This window comes from Engystomops pustulosus, chromosome 4, assembly GCF_040894005.1.
Source record: "Engystomops pustulosus chromosome 4, aEngPut4.maternal, whole genome shotgun sequence".
Taxonomy (NCBI): Eukaryota; Metazoa; Chordata; class Amphibia; order Anura; family Leptodactylidae; genus Engystomops; species Engystomops pustulosus.
In genome coordinates this window covers 188039767-188062122 of record NC_092414.1, presented here as the reverse complement: position 1 = coordinate 188062122, position 22356 = coordinate 188039767, and the positions used below count along the sequence as shown (strand labels likewise).

General features: G+C 41.3%; 1 protein-coding gene across 3 annotated transcripts in view; it reads right to left on the bottom strand.

Moving 5' to 3' along the window:
• Positions 1-22356, bottom strand: part of LRRTM4 (leucine rich repeat transmembrane neuronal 4) — a 414909-nt gene that overhangs the window by 65631 nt on the left and 326922 nt on the right. The gene's annotated exons all lie outside the window — the stretch shown is intronic.

Here is a 22356-nt window from a genome sequence, read left to right as displayed (position 1 = left end):
CTCTGGTTTGAACAATTTTTGGGACTGCCACATACAGGCACTCAATCTATCCCATTTTACTGGAGGGCCACCTACCTGCTCCTCTGGTTTGAAAAATGTTTGGGACTGCCACATACAGGCACTATCCAAATTAAATTGTCTCCATAGCAGCCTCCACACGTTGTCTCCATTCCTACCTCCAAAAGTCGTCCATATAGCTGCCTCCATACATCGTCCCTTTATCAAACGAGGTGTGTCAGGCAGAAATTTGGGTTGTTTTCATGGATTCCACATCAAAGTTGTTAACTTTGTCGCCACCCTGCTGTGTAATCCACAAAATATACTTGCAAACTTTTACCATTTAGGGATATTATTTCAGCGCTTCTTGCGCATCTGTTTACATTCCCCTCACCCGCCATATCCTAAACTTATAAGAACGCTACTACACTTGATCTTATACAAAAGTGCTGTTTGGGGAGTAGCCTAGAGACAGGGGCTTGGATTTGCGAAAGCTCGCCTGGCAGCGGAGCGCCAGCTCCATGCGCATCATGCGCTTCTTGCGCATCTGTTTACATTCCCCTCACCCGGCATATCCTAAACTTATAAGAACGCTACTACACTTGATCTTATACAAAAGGTTCTTAGAAGTGCTGTTTGGGGAGTAGCCTAGAGACAGGGGCTTGGATTGGCGAAAGCTCGCCTGGCAGCGGAGCGCCAGCTCCATGCCAAGATCCAACTAACATAGTTTTAACTGCAGCACCTTTAATCTACTACTAGTTCACTGCCTCCATACATGGTCCCCTTATCAAACGAGCTGTGTCAGGCAGAATTTTGGGTTGTTTTCATGGCTTCCATGTTAACTTTGTCGCCACCCTGCTGTGTAATCCACAAAATATACTGGCAAACTTTTATCATGTACCGATATTATTTGAGCACTTCTTGCTCACCTCCTTTGGTTCCTCTCTGCCACCCATTGGTTTGAAGCCTGAGTCCATTTAGGGTATGTCGCCATGACACTCTCTAGCCTGCCGCTGCTGCCTCTGCCTCTGCATGCCGTCCCCTATAGTGTCAGGGTCAATTATTGCATGTTTTAGATGCTATCTAGCTTCATTCTGTCACTCTGTCATGGCCATGCTGTTGCCCATAATTTTGGCATAATGGTGCGTTTAAGCAGCCTCAGAGGCATCCATGCATGCTGCCCCTGCTGTTTCCTGTCCATTTCCGTGGTGTTTCCATCCTTTTCTGAGGTTCCCAGGTGTTTGGCCAAGCTTCCCTGTGCAGAGCCTTGGTCCCCTTGAAAAATGCTCGAGTCTCCCATTGACTTCAATGGGGTTCGTTATTCGAGACGAGCACTCGAGCATCGGGAAAAGTTCGTCTCGAATAACGAGTACCCGAGCATTTTAGTGTTCGCTCATCTCTAGTATTTATCACTTTTCCACTGGATTGAAGAAAACTTTAAGTTTTTAAAGTGGGACCCTAAAAGTCCCCCCAAGAACAAGACTTAGATAGGTTTGAGGAGTTCGAAAGAAGCAGCAGTAGGGCATGCCCTAGGATAGTCCATCTAAAGGCTCTGATGAAGATAGCCAATTTATCCTCTCATACTCTTAGTCATGTATTGTGAGGAACAGGGCTCATGGTACCCTATTTCATGATTAGTGGGGCTCCAAATAGTCAAACCATGCCCCATTTAACAGTTACACCTACCCAGTGGATAGGTTGCTATAACCTTAGGGAAGGATATCCTTCCAAGGGTGCATTCACATGCCTAGAATGGTGAATTGATGCCGGAATTAATTGTACGCTCATCAATGGGATCCATTCCATCAAATTCTGCATCAGATGTAGGACCATAGCAATGTAGAAGTGCTAAAGGTAGAGTGTTTGATTTGAAATATAGTCTCCGCTAGTATCCAAGGTCTACATGTGTGTCGGTAGGAAACTGGTGGACAACTGGTACATGTGAATGTACAATATGAAGAGTGCATCTATAAATATAATTAGTGATAAGCAGGCCCGTTCAAATTTGGGTTCAGCTGAGTTTGGACAAACGCAATCTAATAAAAAACTGTCCGGGTTCGGGAGTCCAACCCGGAACCTAACCAATAACATCCATGATTGATGCTCCCTAAAATGATGTACCCTATGAGTTGCAAGTTACAGCTAGCCATGGGTAATTTAAATGCTGTGACCGATTAGGGGTGTTAGGGTTTGGGGGGGGGGGGGGGGTATGAGCTTAAGTAAGCTGTGACCCTGAAATTCTAATGCAGCTGAACAATCACAGCTATGGCTAGTACCTAGTACCTAGAGGTGTCAATTTGCCACATTGGCTACATGGCCGCCAATCCGGCAATATGTTTGTGTCACGTCAGACGCATGTGACCCCCATGTACCGGTGATATAATATTAAGATAGGACATGACTGTCTTAAAGTGATTGGTCAGGGTCAGGTCCAGTGGACCAAAACGTTCTATATGGACCCAAAAATTGCGGTTCGCTCAATACTAATTATAATCCATATGGTTCCCATACTTATAACTTCTCATTACTTACATAGCACCAACATATTCGGCAGTGCTGCACAAAGCTTGACATCAATCACATCAGAGGCTTCACATACAATATCTCCATCTCAGGCACCTTGACGGTTTTAATTAATACCCACCTTGTCTCCCTCAATCATGATTCTATTTGTTTTGGCTCTAATCTCCCATCACTAAAGACAATAAGGGTCGCGCCCTGTTTATTCCATAATATCTGTGCAATTTTCTGCTCACTTTCTCAAAAGATAGAACTTTGTCGCATATCAAGGCTGCATGAAGCGGTGAACATGAGATGCGTTACAGTGTCCTGATCAGACACAGATTTACTCCAGACATAAATAGGCTTACCATGTATTGTAGTCAATCCCCAAAGTAATAAAACAGATTAATTCTACTAATCTAAATGAAATAACTCTGCCAAAATATTTCTGGGGAAGGAGTCTGCAGATCAGAATGGGATTTGGAAATGTTGTTTAGAAGTGAAGGTATTATGAGGACTTAGCCAGAATATTTTACGTGTCTGCTGATCGTCTGCAAGGAATCCTCTAAATAGCACTTCTAGTGGCTGTGATTGGTATTACAGCAGAGTCCGATTTACCTTGTTAGGGGTCTAACTTATAATAACTAGAGATGAGCGGACCCATACTTTAATGGGTCTTATGGTTGGGGTAAAATGTAAAATGTTCCTAAAAAACTGTCAAAACAAGATTAAAGCTTAATTGGAGCAAAGTCATTTGGATTCATTTTATGCAAATTATATTTAAGCCCTGCATGCTTTGAAGAACTCTATGAACTTGGATGACACACTCATCACTAGTGTTTCATAAAAGAGACCCTTTAAATGGATATTACTAGAAGATTTTGAACAATCACCTATTATAAATTTTCAGTATTTAGAAGAGTTCTTCAGCCTTTTTACTAGGTACCAAGCACAGCGATGTGCGTTGTACAGTGGCAGTGCTTGGTATTACATTTCAGTTCCATTCAACTAAAATGGAAAAAGTTACAAACAGGGCACATAAACGGGTGCATGATCATGATGAAGTCTGTGAACAAAAACTGTGCTGGAATAAGCTGACTGGGGGTTCCCAGACCCCCAACTATCTAAGGATACATGATTAATTGCTAAACCCTCCTCTGTGGCCTGTGCATGCCTATAAAAGCACAATGCTATAGATTGTATAGTGTCCACACCCTCATTAGAATATAGTCTGTGTGATAAATGGATGTATCACTGGCTTGTTGGATTGCCAGGAATAAATCAGATCATGGGGTAGCTGGGTGTTAAAGGGAACCTGTCACCAGGAGACCCATTTTTAGCACTCCTCCAGTCCCCACAGAGCAAAGTACATACACTGCCATACAGTTTTTGTATAAAAAAAAAGGTTTTCAGAAAAAAAGGTTATAAAGAACCTTTCAATGGCATGTGCTCTGTGACTAGGCACTAGGTACCTGGGAGTGGCTATAGAGGAGCAGTCCCCCCCCCTCCACCCTTGGGAAACTGCATGTGTCCTATTCAAATATATGAAAACGCCCATCACTTAGCTTAGTGGCGCCCCCTGCTACTCTATAGCCAATCTCGAGTGATGGGAGTTATTCATATATTTGAAAAGGAGGACACATGGAGGAGTGGTTTCCCAAGGGTGTGGGGATGGGGACTGCTCCTTTATAGCCACTCCCAGGGAACAAGTGTGTAGTCACAGAGCACATGCCATTGAAAGGTAGAGTATAACATATCTTTTATTCTATAAAACCTATTTTTTTACACAAAAACTCTTTGGCAGTGTATGTACTATACTCTGTGGGGACTAGGGGAGTGCTAAAAATTGGTCTCCTGGTTACAGGTTCCCTTTAAACCCACTTCACTATGATGTACATAAAAATATACATGTATGTCCCTGTAGAGTAATGCTGCAGTACAAGCAATGGACAAGGGTGGCGCTGTTTTTGAACTTCATATAAAGAAGGACAAAACAATTTCTGATATTAGAGAATCCCTTTAAATCGCTGAGGGAATAATCAAAAAAAGGTTGAGGATTTGAAAGATTTGGTATATTACCACTTCTCTTTCCAATGAAGCAGAACACGGCTTCAATTTTATTTTGTATCTGCTGTAAAATTCAGACTCTACCATTTATCATACATTGGATTACCTTTATAAATTTCAGAAAGTGACATTTTACAGATTGTAGAATGAAAACTTCCAGGGATAACTGTGACTTTTTTTTTCTTAGGGTTATTGCTGGAAATACAAATTACTTTGCTATACTCCAAATTCAGTCTGTGGGGTGTGACGCTATGTAATGATTGGTTTGATTATTAAAGGGGTACACTAATGGAATAAAGAATGTATATAGTATATATAATAAACAAGACTGCTTTATCAAAGGTGGAGTACATCTATTAGCTAACCAACATTAAAGAGACAGTGCTACGTGTGTGAATCCATTAAAGGGAACCTGTCAGCAGCAATTGACCTAATAAACCATTACCAGTATGCTGTCAAACAGCAGAACACCTTCCAGATAATATTTCTCCTTGACCGAGTATGGTGGAATGATTGAGAACATCTTTTACTTTCTCTACTTTGTAGTGAGCTGTAAATTGGTTGCATAAAGTCAAGGAGGTGGTGACTTTAACACTGAAGTCAAGCTCTCTCTTCCTCAGAAACCCCCACGTCACTGTAACTAATGGTCCTGCATCCAGAGACATCACTAACAAGATTTCCTAAAGTCTGATGCATGAAGTCAATCATAGGGGAGGGGCGTTCAGCTTTCCACACCCTGACTTTAGTTTTAAACTCTCCTCCTCCTTGACTTTATGCAACCAATTTACAGCTCACTTCAAAGTTGATTTTCTGGATGATGCCACCACACTGGGACATGAATTAAACAATAACTAGAAGGTGTTACACAGCTTCACCATATTCTGTGAGTGGTTTATTAGCTAAATTGCTGATGACAGATTCCCTTTTAAGGGGTTAGACAACCAGGAAACACAAAGTTCCTATATGTGTAAAGGAACTTATGAAATAAAAATTAATGTCTTATATATGAAATCCCTTTGAATGGTATTCCTGTATGCAGAGGGGGTAAGTTAAGAAGATTTTATACCTATTTTTGGACTGATGTCACACAGTTATAATGAAGAGGATGACAGTGTCACCTCCCTGATGACATGCTTATGTCTCTTAGATAATTTTAGAACAATATAAAGAGGATGATTACACTTTCCTCCCAGTAGGCAGAGATAGTCTTGTTTCCAGCTGTCCATGTGGTGCTGTGCTGAGGCATTATGTGATTGATAGCACATCACAAAGAAATAGAAATGAGTGCAATTCTTAGGAGTTTTGTTGAAGAGCATAAAGGGAGTGTGTAACCAGATACATGCTGTTTGAACCTTAAGCTGAAAGAACAAGCCTCCATGTTGAAGATTAATGCAAAGAAAACATGATTACAGTTTGATGCTGTTATTCCTTGGGGAAGAAGGGATTACTAACAACCACTATAACTATGAAGTTCAATGTCTCATCCTCTGCACTGTGTTCAGTCCATTAGATCCCCCCTTCCGGGATTCACAGGTTTCTCTGGCCTTATTAACATTATGTTGACATCACTAGTGGAGTGCCAAAGGGGTTAGTATTGGGGCCACTTCTTTTTAATATTTTTATTAATGACCTTGTAGTGGGTTTACACAGTCAGGTTTTAATATTTGCAGATGATACTAAGCTGTGTAAAGTAATTAATACTGAGGCTGATGAGGATGATGAAGTTTAATGCAGATAAATGTAAAGTTATGCACTTGGAAACAAAAAAGTATTATTATGTTCTTTACAATCAATTACTTGGCAAAACTGCAGCTGTAAAAGACGGGGGTATTGGTGGATAGTAAACTTAATTTTTGTGACCAGAGCCAGGCGGCTGCTGATAAAGCAAATACAATTATGGGATGTATCAAGAGAGGAATAGATTCTCATGATAAGGACATAGTTTTGCCCTCATACAAATCCCTGGTCAGACAACACATGGAATATTGTATACATTTTTGGGCACCAGTGTATAAAAAAGACATAATAGAAAGGGTGCAGAGGAGAGCAACCAAGATTATTAGTGGAATGGGAGGACTAGAATACAATGACAGATTACTAAACTTAGGGTTATTTAGTTTAGAAAAAAGACGACTGAGGGGAGACCTCATTACAATGTAGAAATACCTGAACGGGCAGTACAAGGATCTCTCCTAACATCTTTTTATACCGAGGCCTGTGACCAGGACAAGGGGGCATCCTCTACACCTAGAGGACAGGTGGTTCTAGCGTCACCATAGACAGGGGGCATCTTCTACACCTAGAGAAGAGGCGGTTCTACCATCATCATAGACAGGGGGAATCCTCTACATTAAGAGGAGAGGAGATTCTACCATCACCATAGACAGGGGGCATCCTCTACACCGAGAGGAGAGGAGGTTCCACCATCACCATTAAGAGCAGTGAGACTATGGAGCTCTCTGCCGCAGGAGGTTGTTATGGCGGACTCTATGTACATGTTCAAGTGATACCTGGATGCCTTTCTGGAGAGCAAATATATCACAGGTTATAAGGGAAAAAACATGTTTAATTCTGAAACGTTGGACTTGATGGACTTGCGTCCTTTTCCAACCTTATATACTATGATACTATGATACTTTAAGTCTATTTTAGGGGGAGGTTGTCAATTGCATTGCCCCCATCAACCCATAATCCTACAAACAAAACCCCTACAATCCTGTGATCACAACATCGAAAATATATGGCTATAAACAAAAGGGGTTAAAAAATATTGATAATCGTATGTTCCACATTGTAAAATGCATATTAACTCTCAAAAATGTTCTTCTCGGAATCCCTGTCGAGGGTGTCATTTTCTGTGTAGAAATGGAATAAGATAATACACTGGATGTTCCATCTTGTCCTAAAATCCCATATTTGCTGAAGAGTCTTGTTAAATCAAAACTCTTGTCGCTAGGCAGTTAAAGATGAATCTCCACTCATTGAGAAGGACAAGGGATGACAAACGACTTGCGCTTCTCCATTTTCATAATAGCCGTAAATTTCACTGAGAACATTCCGGCGTATTCTCTTTTATAAGGAAATATTGCCATTCTTTAGTGCTAGAAAATTAGGATGCGCTGATCTTTGGAGAGTGAGAATGAACCCAATCTTCTCAGAACAGACATGGTTCCATAATCTCCAATATAACACTGAATTTTTTACTATGTCATATTCAAAAAAATTACTGATAGAACAATTCACAAATTTGGAGATAGATGAGTCTTTTACTTTTCCAAGCATTGGTAGATCTGTGGTCTCAATTTTAGATTGAGAAGCCCAGCTGGTATTGAGAACCTAAAACATGACATCTGGAATATCAGAGATTTTTTATTTCCTTCTGAAGGAGACACGTTTTCTTACTTTGGGTTTGTCATCTACTGTGACCTGTTGTATCATTACAGTATGCTTCGAAAATGTCAAAGGCCACTTGAGAGAAGCAGAAGACATTGATTGTGGAGTAGACTGATGGCCTCACCCTTGTAGTCTTCTGAAATTGATTCCAGTTTCCTATGGGATATAAGTGGTCCTCTCTTCAGTTAAAGAAGTATTTGAGCCGTTTAAGTTGGTTCTCTCTTTTAAAATACTGGTGGAGGAACTAACTTAGAATCCTCCAAAAATGTAGACCTTCTGTCCCAATTTGAAAAAGACAATCCCATAGTCAATGAATGAAGTAACAGGACTTCCACTTGACCTGACACTCCATTAATTGGTGGGAATTGGACACCTATTTTCATGACCAGAGTGGAGGTTCCACTACTAATCAAAATTTGACCCCGTATAGTTTAATAGGGGATAACTTTGAGCAGCACTCTTTGAGTAGTTTTTTTAGCCAGTTTATACACTAGGTCAACTCGTGTGGCTCCATCAAAAATTTCCAGTTCCCGTGGTTGTCAGTGTCATTCACACATGAAAGTCCATTACTTAGTGGTGTACTTCTGAATACATGCACGTCTCATGGTGCCTAAAGAAGTCTGATGTTGGTAATTTGTAGTCTGCTCTTTTCTCCTTCACCTTGTAAGTCACAAGGAATCAACACTTGCCACGTGCATATTGAGAATGGCAGCTGGCCTTGCCACTGGATTATTCTCTCCGTGTTTACAACACATAAAATAGCACCTCTCCAGGCATGATTAAGTAAGCAATTATATTTCCTGATCTATTAAGTCTTGATTGCTTATCAAAGCATTCAGCCAGATCATTTTCTTCCTGTCACTTCCAATTAATTGAGCACTTTCTTTAGTAAGAAAGCTTTTTTTCCCAACATGCTTCCAGGATAGAGCCGAGCGCCTCGTCCTGGTAAATGCCCAGACTATCATAGTCATTCATTTGTCTTGTTAAGGGATCGCCGTAGTCGTGCATACATCCTGACTGATAACATCACCTCCAGTCCCCGAGTGAGAACAAAGGATTCTGGTTGATGTTCTGTTGGGTAAATATCACTGTTGCTACTCAATTCTTGGCAAATGTATGGATAAGCATGTAAAACATCTTCTCAAAGCTAGTTCTACAAGTGTCTACATGTTATTCTGTATCGTTCTAAATGTTGATGGGTAAATGGGCTGCCTCTTATGGAGGGAAAGGCAGCAGTTCAAATAAATGTGCTAGAGGCCCAGGGTTGCTTGTTGAGTCATATGGCACTGGTGGCAAATCTAATGACAATGAGGAGCATTAAAAACTTACTTAACCTGCTGCGGGGCAATCCCATCTTCCATTGGTAGCAATTGTCTTCAGTTGATGTCAGTGGCAAATGGGAAAGACAACCAGAGGTTTGTATATATCTATCACCCAACCTTGAACATTTGACCTGTGACAAGTTGATGCTTCATCTTATTAAAGTTAAAGTGTCTGTCAAAGACATCAGCAATGTCAATCTTGTAGAAGGTAGGTGTTGCTTCAGTAGGGATTTATCATAAAATTCCTAATGTGTGGATTGCCAGAGTGCCCATTTAAATAAATAGGTAGGTAGAAAGACAGACCTTCATGCACTATATGTTGTATAAAGTATGTTGCCTTCATTAAAGGGTGCATCAAATAATCATGGAGCATTTATGAAACTCCATAAAATCATGTCTGAGTTTTGGGAGAGGTTTCCCCGAAAAGTCATGTGGTGTGCCCTTCATCGTACTGCCATGCCTAGTGGAGCTACTCTGCCTGTTTGGTACATCCCAATGAACTTGGCCATGAGCCAAATAAATAAGGACGAAGCTGTGAATTATCACTACATGTGACTTGTTTTGTACTGTTATGTATGTAAATATGGATTGATGTTTTAACCCCTTTGAGACTAGTATTTTGGCCACTAGGACACGGCCCCATTTTTCAAATTTGCCCTGTGTCATTATAAGTGGTTATAGCTTTGGAACGCTATGAGATATCTGGGGGATTTTGAGATTGTTTTCTCGTGACGCATTGTACTTCAAATTAGTTTAAAAATTTAGACAATATTTTTTGTTTTTAGTTATGAAAAAAGCGAAATTTGTAAAAAAATCTGGAAAAATTCTTTATTTTCAAAGTTCTAAATTCTCTACTTTTGATGCAGATAGTCATAGCACCCAAATAAATTCATAACTAAGATTTCCCAAATGTCTGCTTTATGTTGGCATGGTTTTTTAAGATTCCACATAGTTAACTAGAATGTTATGAGGCTCAGAATTTGGAGGCAATTTTTAAAATTTTTAGGAAAATCACCAAAACTAATATTTAGATGGACCTGCTCAAATTTTAATTGACTGTGAGAGGCCTAAATAATAGCGAGATAAATTACCCCATTATGGAAACTACAACTCTCAACGCATAAAAAAGCACTTTTCATATGCATAACTTTTTTATTTTTCATCAGGTTAGGGGCTTATTTTTTTGAGACAAGGGTTGTTCTTTTTAGTGGGCTTATTTTAGAGTGCATAACATTTTTTGATCACTTTTTAGAGCATTTTTTAAAGGTATTAATTAAAAAGCGTTTGCATTTTTTTCTGCGACATTTATCGTTTAGGTCCAGTAATGATTCTATTTTATTATACAGATTGTTACGGTTTGTGTGGTTTTTTTTATACTTTAAGTGCTTTTATGGTAAAGTGACATTTTAGGGGCTTATATTTTTATGTATTTATTTTTTATTTATTCTAATTTTTAAACTTTAGTGTTTTTACCTCTTTTTACTTATACATATTTGAACTTGAACCAGCGATACTCTGATCCCTGGTTCAAGTTCAATACTCTGCTCTACAATACTTATTCATTGTAGAGCAGTGTAAACTGTCTGAGCATGCAGACGCATGCGCAGATAGTTTACAGTTAGAACCGGAAGTGGTCTGACTGCTAAGAACATTGGGCAGCCCCAGGGCACTTGCCAGACCTCGGGGCTTCCCAGTAGTGGATCGGATCCACCGGAGATAAGGAGAAATACACCTAACTCTGAACCCCTGGCATTAGGCCAGGTAGCAGACAGCAGAGCTGACTCTGTGTGTGACAGGTAAGATGGCAGAGCTGAATGTTTCATTGTGAGATCTATCAATCTCATTAATCTGATCAGAATCATCTCTCTTTTTCTATGTTTCAAAAACTAGCAGACTGTTCAGAAGCTAAATAAAAGTGTAGATAAACCCTGTACCCTGATAATCTAAGCACATTGTCAGCACATATCAGCCAGTCCTATCAAAATTCAGAGATTTCAACTACAAGTATATGATCAGGATTCTCTGATATCATGGTTGTCTCAAGTGCTAAGAGTGTCGGAGTCAGGAATCCAACCAAATAAATATTGGGCAAGTGGATCAATGTGTAATCATGGTGTTTGGTATTGCTAGATTGGTAGAATCATGTTAGTAAATTTGCTGGGCAAACCAGGCTGCAACAAGGCACATTACCGATAAATGGGGTGAAATGGCAGGCCTGTGAGGTAGAAGCAATGCCCATCAGATTGGAGTGGTCCTAGAAACCCACCAATCTGCTGATCTATTCCGAAAATCTGTGTTAAAGGATATCTACTACCAGGATGAAGGATTGCAAACCAAGGGCACTAACATGCTGGCGTATGCCCCCTTTCGAGGAACTGAAAAAAAAGGCTTTTAAAATATGCAAATGATTGGTGTTTACGCAGCTTGGAGCCTCTCAACTCATTTGCATAATTTGTAAAAGCTTTTTTTTTTAAAAACAAGGGCATTGGAAGCTAAAAGAAGAGAAGATCCTGCTAGAAGGGGCATGGATCCGTATGTCAGTGAGCTTGGTTTACAATCCTTTATCCTGGTGGTAGATGTCCTACAAAGAGGTAAATCCCGAAATTCTCCTTCAATTTTTTTATATACATTTTGTAATTGTTTCAGGGACACTTCCAGTTTGTAAGATGATGTTTTGTATAGTTACCCTGATATGATAGGTATGTATAAATACTATTTCACGACACATCATTTTTATTCTCACCTTTTCTATCCTTATTTTTTCTCTGGTATGAAGGAAAATGAATTGTTGCTGAGTCTAGCACTACTTAGCGGACAATTCCTTAATTTTCCAGCACTTTACTCAATTAGAAATACCTGATTTAACCCCTTTCCCCCCCAAGCTTGTTAGTTAATTGCCTTCAGAAGCGGAGAATCTCGGCGAGCGTTGAAGTCATTTTCTTGCAGACGCAGTCTCTATTTGCATAGCAATGAAGGCCCCTCCGGTGATGCAGCTACAGTATCCTTTCAAGAACGCTCTAATCTCTCCTGTTTCTGCTGCTCAAACTGCGAGGGGACTGGGGGCAACTTCTTTGAAAACTTGTTTGTAACATCTGCAAACAAATTGACCCCAGAGACATCAAAAGCTGTTGAACATTTCTCGAAGAGTTCAGAGCATGTTTTGGAGCTGACAGAAGGATGGAGTGGCAGAGCGACAACACTTCTGCTTCCATTTGGAACCATATCATAGTATCATCAGAAGTAAGGTTGGAAAAAGAAAGTGGACCATCAGGTCTAACCTTTACATCCCTTTAAAGGGAACCTGTCAGATCCACATATAAACAAAACAAATTGCGTTGTAGGTTAAGTATCCTGCAACATATTTGTATCTTTTCGCGGAAAATCTAACGCCTGAGTGCAGAGAAATATATACTCTTATAACAATTAGCATATTGCTGACCAAGGGCACTGCCACGTCCCACCTTTGAACTGCCAGCAGCATGTGGTGAGTCCCGGGGAGTGGCAGCTGCAGCCTTTGTGTGCCTGTATCAGTCTCCTTTCCTCCACACTGTCATGTGCATTGAGCAGGCAGTGGAACGAGGGGATGGTGTGGGGAAGAGAAAGAATGCACAAAGCTGAAGCTGCCCCTGCTACCTGCTGCTGGCAGAGAGCCAGGTCATGTGAATTAAACTCATATAAACTACTGAAATGATTCAACATGCTGACAGAGGCATTTTTATCATCATGCTGGACACTAGATTTCTTTTAGAGTAGATGGCATCTGAGTATCACAGTTACACAGAGCCTACCGTTATTCCTTTTTGCAACGGAGTGGTGCAACTCCACCATGAGCAGATATTGATAACCTATACTACAAATATAAATTCTTGGGCAAGACATAGTATACTTCCATACAAGACCGGCCATGCAAAGATTTACTTCTCGCAGTATAGTTTTTGTATCGTTCGTTCCCCTCATTTGCCTTCCTATGTTTCACCATGCCGAGCACGTACTGTACACACAAGCACACTCAGATTTAAGCATCTATTTGTTCTGCCTTTGCAGAAAGTCAAAACTAATGTTCATTGCAGCTAATAAAAACTGCGTAGTCATGTTAAAGAATCAAACTAACGTCCTCCATTGTTTGTTTTCATTTCTTTCAACGCACCCGACGCTGACATCGGCTCAGATCTGAGCTGTCTACATAGGGAATAATGCTATCTACATTATATATTTGAGTGATATACACGCTAGGATCCAATGTTTACTTGGGAGGCAAATTTGTATCTCTACATCTCCATTAGTTATAGACATGTCTGTAAGGAAGTTGATTCAATCTGTTATAGACATTCCATTTCTTCAAAAAGAGTCTGCCATTTTTCACCAGTCTGCAGTTTTCAGGTCAGCAAAACACAGATAGACAATAGTACAGGAGAAAGTGTAACCAGCAAACTGATTGATTATATAGGGCACCTGTCTTCAGAAATTGGCCTAATAAACAGTAAGTCGTTAAGCAGTTGAACATCTTCTAGATCAAGTTTCTTCCATCACCCAGCTTGGTGGCATCATCCATAAAATCAACTTTTTAAGTAAGATGTATAAAGTCAGGGAGGCGAAGAGTTTAACACTGAAATCAATCTCTCCCTGCCTCTGTAATTTCCTCCCATGTGATTGATATGTGTCGGACTTTAGAAGATCTGATCAATGATGTCCCTAGGCGCAGGACCATCAATTACAGTAAAGGGGACATTTTAAGGTCAGGAAACGTTTGACTTCAGTGTTAAACTCTCCGCCTCCATGACTTCATAAAATCAATTTACATCTCACTTCAAAGTTGATTTTCTGGATGATGCCACCACACTAGGCCATGAAAGAAACATGATCCAAAGCTGCTCAGCTGCTTGACAGCATACTGCTAGTGGTTTATAAGGACAATTTCTGATGATGGGTTCCCTTTAAGGAGTTTCTGGACTCCGCCCTTGCAGTTGACTAGCTCGGCTGTCATCAATCAACCCACCTGAAAACCCCCAGCTCAGAAGCAAAATGTAACCACCCAGTTTTCCACAAAACACACTTCTAGCTCAGCCACATCAATCAACTGAGCAACAATGTCAGAAAATGGGGAAGTGTTGATCTTCCTCAATGAGGAACCTGCATATTCCTGTATTATGACCCAATAGTGTTTATATAGTGTTGAATGCATCTGAAACATCAATAAAAGGTCACAATCCCAGAAATCGTATTAGATGAATGTGAAATGTAACAGATAAGAACCTCTGCACATTCAGCGGGAAGCCTGAAGTATAATCAGGACGTTCAGACACTCCCAATAAATGAGTTTACCATATCCACCATTGCTCTTTGTATTGGATCGGCGGTCTATGTTCTCTGGTGTTGTCTCCTATACTAATGACTTTTGGATGGTAGTTGGTAGAAGGCATCATATTTTAAGAAATGTATGAAGAAGCTTTAGACATTTTGAATGGAATGATGAAGCATGCACTTGAAGGTGGAGCAGAAGAGTATTTTGATGTCTACAGACCTTTTGATGTCCTCCCTTAGTTTCAGCTTAGCTCCAATTGTTGATGGAAACAAAATTTCAGACACTCTAATGCTAGTGGGTGTGATATGTTCTACTTTTATTTTGTACTTAACGCAGTTGGTGTAAGGATAAGAGTGGACACATCTCCCCCCCCCATATCCGGACCATACTGTCTCCCTTTATCCTTCATTGTACTTTATAACACAAGGTATCAACAAAATCTCCCAATTAACATTAGGTCCTGGCTGTCAGCTCTATTTACTCCTGGCAAGGAAATGAATAGTGCTCCTCCAGGACGCCCTGTCTTCGGCGTTCATAATTTGAGATTTCATTATGGAAATATCCGCAGCCTTGGTAGGAGTAACATCATGTTGAATGTATTGGTACATGAAAAGCTGGAGGAGCCTGACACATCAACAAAATACCTGGCTGTTATAACAGTAATCCCGTGTACTTATTTGTGGATACAGCTCCGTCTACCCAGCAGAGATGGAAAAGGGCAGACAAGGTGGGCCAGGCAGATCTTATCTCCTGTCACATCCCATAAGTCTTCCCACCAGCCCGTGCTTCCAATTACCTTTCATTGTACAAAGAAGAGCTAATTAGTGTCTTGTTCACATCAGTTTCCCATCAATATTTCTCCAAATTATTAAACTCCGAGTCACATTTCTCCATCTACCGGGGTGAGCCGAGACAAGAGTTAGTTATAAACAAATAAATACGCCTTTGTCAGTGACTAATGGGGAAGACACCGCTATTTCATATTTAACCTAACATCGGAAAGGCTGAACACCTTCCTCGGAAATCGAACTGTTATTTTGCTGTTTTACAACCATATTAACAAAAGAACAGCAAAATAATTAGGGGGTTTGGCAGATATTTTATTGAAATAATGTCTTTTGAATTTTGCTATGAATACATTTTGCAAAAAAAATCCTTTTTTTTTCAATTATTTTCTTTCCAGCTCTGTAATATGTACCTGCGATCTCCGTGATTCATGCGCCGAGCGGAGCATATTAACTCTGAAGAGCACTGGGAGACCTCTGGGAGTCACTGTATTACGGCAAAATGTTTTTATTATATTGTTTTTTGTTGTTTTCTCCATTTTTTATGTCGGGAAGTTTCACCATGATCATTACTATTATTATTAGTAATATAATTTACCTCTGGATCTCAGACATATAACTCAGCAGTGAGCAGACAATAGATTCATTTTTTAAGTGAAGTTTACAAAGAAATGTTCTCAAGGAGAAGAGCACAGAAAAATACACATCAGGGTAGACTGGTTAGATATGGTCCACCTGTAAAATCCATTTGTGGGGCCCACCACTAGGCAATAGTTACCTGACATCATTATTCCCCAATTCCTATAAAACACAATTTTCTTTCAGAAGTATCCAGCTTACAAACCTTTGTCTTTGTTGTTGGGGCCCTGTTGGCAAGCTAATGACTGGCTTTTGCCTAAATTTAGGCCTTATTTGAAGGTTAGTGAAACATGTCACACAGCAGAAGGTCATACACAGCTCATTTAGGGACTCAGCACCTACCTAGCATTGGTAGATTCACATGGGGCCAGTCAAAGTCTGAGGGTAGATATAGACAGAAGCTTATTGACATGTGAGTGCCCGTATTCAGTGCTGGAAGCCCTATCAGTAAGCTACTGACTTTCCCTTGCCTTAAACTAAGGCCCTCTTTGAGAGTCAGGAATACATGTCACACAGCAGTAGAACTTTCATACACTGCAAAAGTAGGGGCCTAGCACCAAGCACATTGGTGGATTCACCCGTGGGCCAGTCCAAACCTGAGGGTTGATATTGATGGAAGCTTATTGACACGAGGGTGCCCATAACAGTAGACTAATATCAACCAAATATCTAAACTAACATCTTCCTAATTACACCTGGGCCATTCAACTACCTGCTCTATAAGGGGAAATCCTGGTTCTCCCCAATAGATGAGGTTGGAAAAAAGAATATTGAGGTTGATGAAAAATAAACCATTATGAGAGGTATTTGAAATCTGCACAACCAATCACTCTTGCATGGTCTCCAAGACAAACCAGCAGGGAGATAGGAGGTAGAACTGTTGGCCGAATGAGCATAGGACCAGATAAGGTCAACTGTAGTCCTTTCTCCATTACTATATGTTTTGTCATATGATATTGTGTACGACTTGTCAATCATAACTAAACAAAGTTTTGGTATTATATTTTTGCTTGGTTGAATCCAAAATACTCGGTTATATTTCCTGGTGACATACTGTGTACTCCAGAGTTTTTGGCTTGACTACTGTTAATATTGATGATTCTTTTTTACTATAAGTAAACCTAACATAACATCTACATCCACTGATGCCTACTTCGGAGTTTTAAGATCAGACTCGAACTGGCCCAGTGGTATACAGGTGAATCCCCCGGTAGGCTCGTGAACTGGATGGACCTCCAGGTTCTGCTTGCATTGTACATGGCAGCGTTGTACCTTATACAGATATTCAGCATATAGCATCTCAACCATCCATTACATAATTTCAATGAGCTAAGAAAGCCTTAGTTCATGGTCAGAACTAGTCAGAAGGTTACCGACAGGGTTATCAAGACCTTAACATTATGAGATGAGGACTTGGAGAGGAATTACTACTGAAACCAAGGAAGGGCTATCAGATTATTTGCATGTAGCTGTACAGTGGTGGGCCCCAAGAATAGATTATTAGTAGTGGGCCTTAGGTCTCCTAGTCCGACACTTTTTGGTTGTATAATTGCAATGATGACCATAATTGTCATAGCGGTAGCAGAGCCGATAGCTCTCTTTTCATTGTATAATATTTGCCTTCATTTGCACAACATCTGAGTAGAGTTTGGACGCACGCTATAGAGATGATGTCCTGACGTTACCTGCGAGCGTTCTGACAGGGAAGGACAAACAAATGAAATGGGAACATACTGCTGCTGTAACGATAATTAAATCAAGCGTCGCTGAGGATCCCTATGGTGACTCACTGCATAGAAGCTCCCGTCCAACTGATACAAAATGTAAGTTTATATTCCAGAGGCTTAAGCTTAGATTATGATCCGGCGATAATAATAAACCATCATAGTCAATCCAACAAGGGTAATGAATGTATAACACAATTTAATTAGTTCTTGTACATATATATAATTATATACTGTAGGTTGTGATTGGAAGCAGGGGAGGAGGGGGAAAAATATGTGAGACGGTTAACTATTTGCTTTACAGGTCTATGCTACATTCCAGAACACATCTGCTAGAATACATGGGGCCCTAAATGGGCAGAAATGGACCCAGTCTTGTTCTTGATGACAGTAGACTCAAAGCAAACATGACTTCAGCTTAACTAGTTTTACATGAGCTAAAGATTGAACGTAAGGGCATGTCTTAGGAACACCCACAAACAGGAGCAACACAATATAACATCATCACTGTGTTTAACCTTAAAAAATTATTAATGGATTCCAAATGTATGGGTGTCCATAACCAATACAACAAAGTATCTCCCTTTTTTCTGTATAGACCACATTACCCACTTGATTATGGGTAAGCCAAGGGCATAGCATGCCAAAGGAGACAGCTCGTGCCCTCAGTTTAATCTGGAACCAGTAGTGAATACATCATCTATGTTGCTAATTAATGGCCTCATTGGTCAAAACTAATGCCAGCAACCAAGCAACCAACTCAGCCTGTGAACCCTCTTCATACATCTGTAACACCTCCATGATGTGCAGGTATGTCATGGTGCATTGATAGACAAACAGTTGTGAGCATCGGAGAATGATGAAATTTTTGGCACCGATAAATAGGTTGCAGGAGGTGCAACAGAAAAAAAATGGCAGCGTGCGCAAAAAAAACTGTGCAAACAGCATAGTACTGTGCCCCACTGTCCGGGTTTACCACACTGACCAAGCAGTGAACAGATGTCTGGACATAGTTACTAGTCATTTTCAGGACTCTAATAAACACTAGAGAGACAGGAGGCATTATTGACCTTCCACCCCATCAATTACGTGGAACGGGATTCATAGGACACCCAGCTATATGGTTGGCACTTCTATCCTGTGGATAAGCAATAACAACTATATTTGGAAGAATCTTGTCATCTTTTTTCATATTCATATACAGTAGTGGATTATAATATAGGGAGTTTGGGTTGTAGCTAGGGGCCCAAGCCTTCTAGGGGGCCCATGGCCTCCCAAACCACCCACCAAAATTTATACTGAGAAGGACCTTTATCCATGAAATCCTCTTACATCTGTTCCTGCTCTCAATACACATGTATTTTAGAATCCTGAAGTCCTGAAATCACAGATTGAAAGCAGGGAGAAGGGACAATTCCTCCATTCCAACAGGAGCTGATTCTAGTACCATATGTCGGATGTGCATCCCAGACTTGTAGGGGCTATAATATTCATACAGCCCAGGGCCCAGGGCAGTCTTAGGCTACATGCACACAATGTATGCCCGCCGTATCGTAGTGCGGCGGGCATACACTGGCGCTGCGGAGAGCAGCAGGGGATGAGCGCTGCTCACCCCCACCCCTCTCCATAGGCATATACAGCGTACGGCGCCGTATCCCGTAGAAAGATATCTTTCTATGGGCTACGGAGCGGTACGATGCCGTACGTGTGCTGCCACGTACCGCTCCTGTACAGGGCCATGAGCACATAGGAGTGTATGGGGGATGTATATCGGCCGTATATACATCGGCCATATATACGTGCCCCATACATGTGTTTGAATGTAGCCTTAATCTGCCCCTGTTTATATACAACAACTTCTATAATGAGACCACATTAAGGGTGGGGTATAGGATGATAGAAATCCTTAATAGATATTGGAATAGTGGAAGCAGTCAGTGTGCATTGAAGGTTTCCGTACATCTCTAGCTCTCGAGCCTGGCATACAAGGGGTGTACATGTGCACCATTGCTATACTGAAACTTCTGCATTTGCCTCCAGGGAGCGTACATAATCTCATAGAAACCCATTGTTACTTGGAACACTTCTTGGACTCCAAGCTGAATGAGATAACTTTTAAAGGTCACAGCTAAGTCTGCTGAGGAACCGATCAAAAGATCAAGTGCTGAGTGGAATCTCCTCCTGACGGCCTTGTCACTCCTTCTATTTCCCTTGATGCCGGGGTTATCTGCTGGAGATATGGCCAGAAAGCTGCTTGAATACAAATTCTTGTGAAACGGGAGCAGCAAGTGGAGAAGGGAGGGGAAGTGGATATACAACACTTGTCCCCTGAGCGCTTTATTGTCACCTCTGCTATGTGAGGAGCATACTGATTGATCTCTAGATTTCATAGCGGAAAGCCAACACAGAAAGTGCCCTCACCATAAGTGTACATAGAAAACTTAGAAAATATAGAGATAAGCGAACCATTCAAGATTTGCTCAGTTGAAGCTTTGCCAAATTTTTCAATGGATTCAATTCGGGTCCAAATCTTTTTGGTCGGAATTGATGTTTTTGTCCACAGTAAATGACTTGCCTATTTTAGAGGACGGATAAAGTCATGTGGCCCAGCAGTGGGTCCATTGTGGGTCCGGGAAGTGGGACTTAATAGCTCCCATATGCAGTCTGGAGGTGCCATTAAACTAAAGACCTGGGGTAAATCTGCCATATTTTACAGGTCCACATTCTTAACATGAGGCACCGAGGCCCCAATGCAACACCTATTTCAGATTGGACCCCACCTGTTTGATGTCAGGACCGCAGGTACATATGCTCTGTACCATGGATAATATAATAATATAGTTTTGTACAACTTTAGACTACTACATTTATACCCCTATATCCATTTTATTAAATATATACCCCCCTTTTGGCACCAATGTCATTGCTTTCATTATATTATGCTCATGTGACCTCATTTTATGAAAAATCCATTACCCAAATTATGTTTACAATGAAAGTCCTTCTAAAAGATCTGAGCATCTGAATCTGTACAGCCATGTGGCTTATTCCAAGACATAAGCCCCTTACAATAAGGCGAGATTCCCCTGAACAGGCAGGAGCATATGAGTGTTACTGCTTCAAGAGAAGGATCTTGGATGTGAAAGGGTTGACGGCTGCGGAGTCTTCTGCCTCCATAGCTGCAGTTTCTCAGCTGAATCCCCATTCTGTGGCCTCAGGTTTAGCATTTTGGAGAGCCTTGGCAGATGAACACAGAGCTGCAGCACTTCTAAGACTTGGTAATTCTGCTAATTGGCAGAGAGGTTCTGCTGTCAGACTGCAGGATCCACAGACTGGCACCAGCAGGCACATTTATTTATTTTTTTGCCTTCTATTTCAGTTTTTTTTTCTCACATCAACCACATACTTCATTTCATCCGAAACACTTATCCTTTCTGAGGCGGCTACAGGAAGATCAGCCACATAAAGTGCCTTCTGACAAATTCTTTAGAGCTGCATACACACAGCGAGCGGCACAAACAGGAGCTTCACTTTGATGGAGTAAAGTCTCTGAACCTTCAACTCAGAGGATAAAATCCTTACATAGTGAATACTTAGGACACATGGCATCTAGATACAAGTGAGGATCATTGGATTTTGTCCCAGACTGGCCATTCCTCCAGTGGTCAGAAGGACTGGTATCTCCAACCATTGAGCACTCTACTCTACATAAGGACCACTTGTAGGGCCTAAAGGGACATCATTCATGTTGCTGATGGATCAATTATATTAAACACAGTGGGGGTCATTTACTAGGGGCCCGATTTGCGTTTTCCCGACATGTTACCCGAATATTTCCGATTTGCGCCGATTGTACCTGAATTGCCCCAGGATTTTGGCGCACGCGATCGGATTGTGGCGCATCGGCGCCGGCATGCGCGCGGCGGAAATTGGGGGACATGGCCGAACGAAAACCTGATGTATTCGGAAAAACCAACGCATTTAAGAACGGAAAATGTGTCGCTCAGGACGCGCTTACCTTCACTCACCCCGAGCGGTGAACTCCAGCGCGTTCAGATGCTTTTCAGAGCAGCAGCGCCACCTGGTGGATGGCGGAGGAACTACCTTATTAAATCCCGGCCGGTCCCGAATCCAGCGCAGAGAACGCGACGCTGGATCGCGAATGGACCGGGTAAGTAAATCTGCCCCGTTGGGTTTTCGTTCGGCCACGCCCCCGATTTCCGTCGCGTGCATGCCGGCGCCGATGCGCCACAATCCGATCGCGTGCGCCAAAATCCCGGGGCAATTCAGGTACAATCGGCGCAAATCGGAAATATTTGGGTAACACGTCGGGAAAACGTGAATCGGGCCCTTAGTAAATGACCCCCATTGCGCTAAAATTCTGGCATACAGTTTAGACCAACTAAAAGAAGGTGTAAAGTAGGAACCAACAGTCTTATGCTGCACCAGAAGTCATCATCACAGCGATACATCTGGCGCAGCAAAATACAAATGTTTTCCAGCTAGAAACTGACGAAACCTGAGGCACATTGTTAAATTGCCCCCAATGTCCCAGATTTATTAATGTGTTTGCGACAGTTTTCTGTGTGACTTTGCACTAGAAAGAACGTGCAAACTGCTTGCAC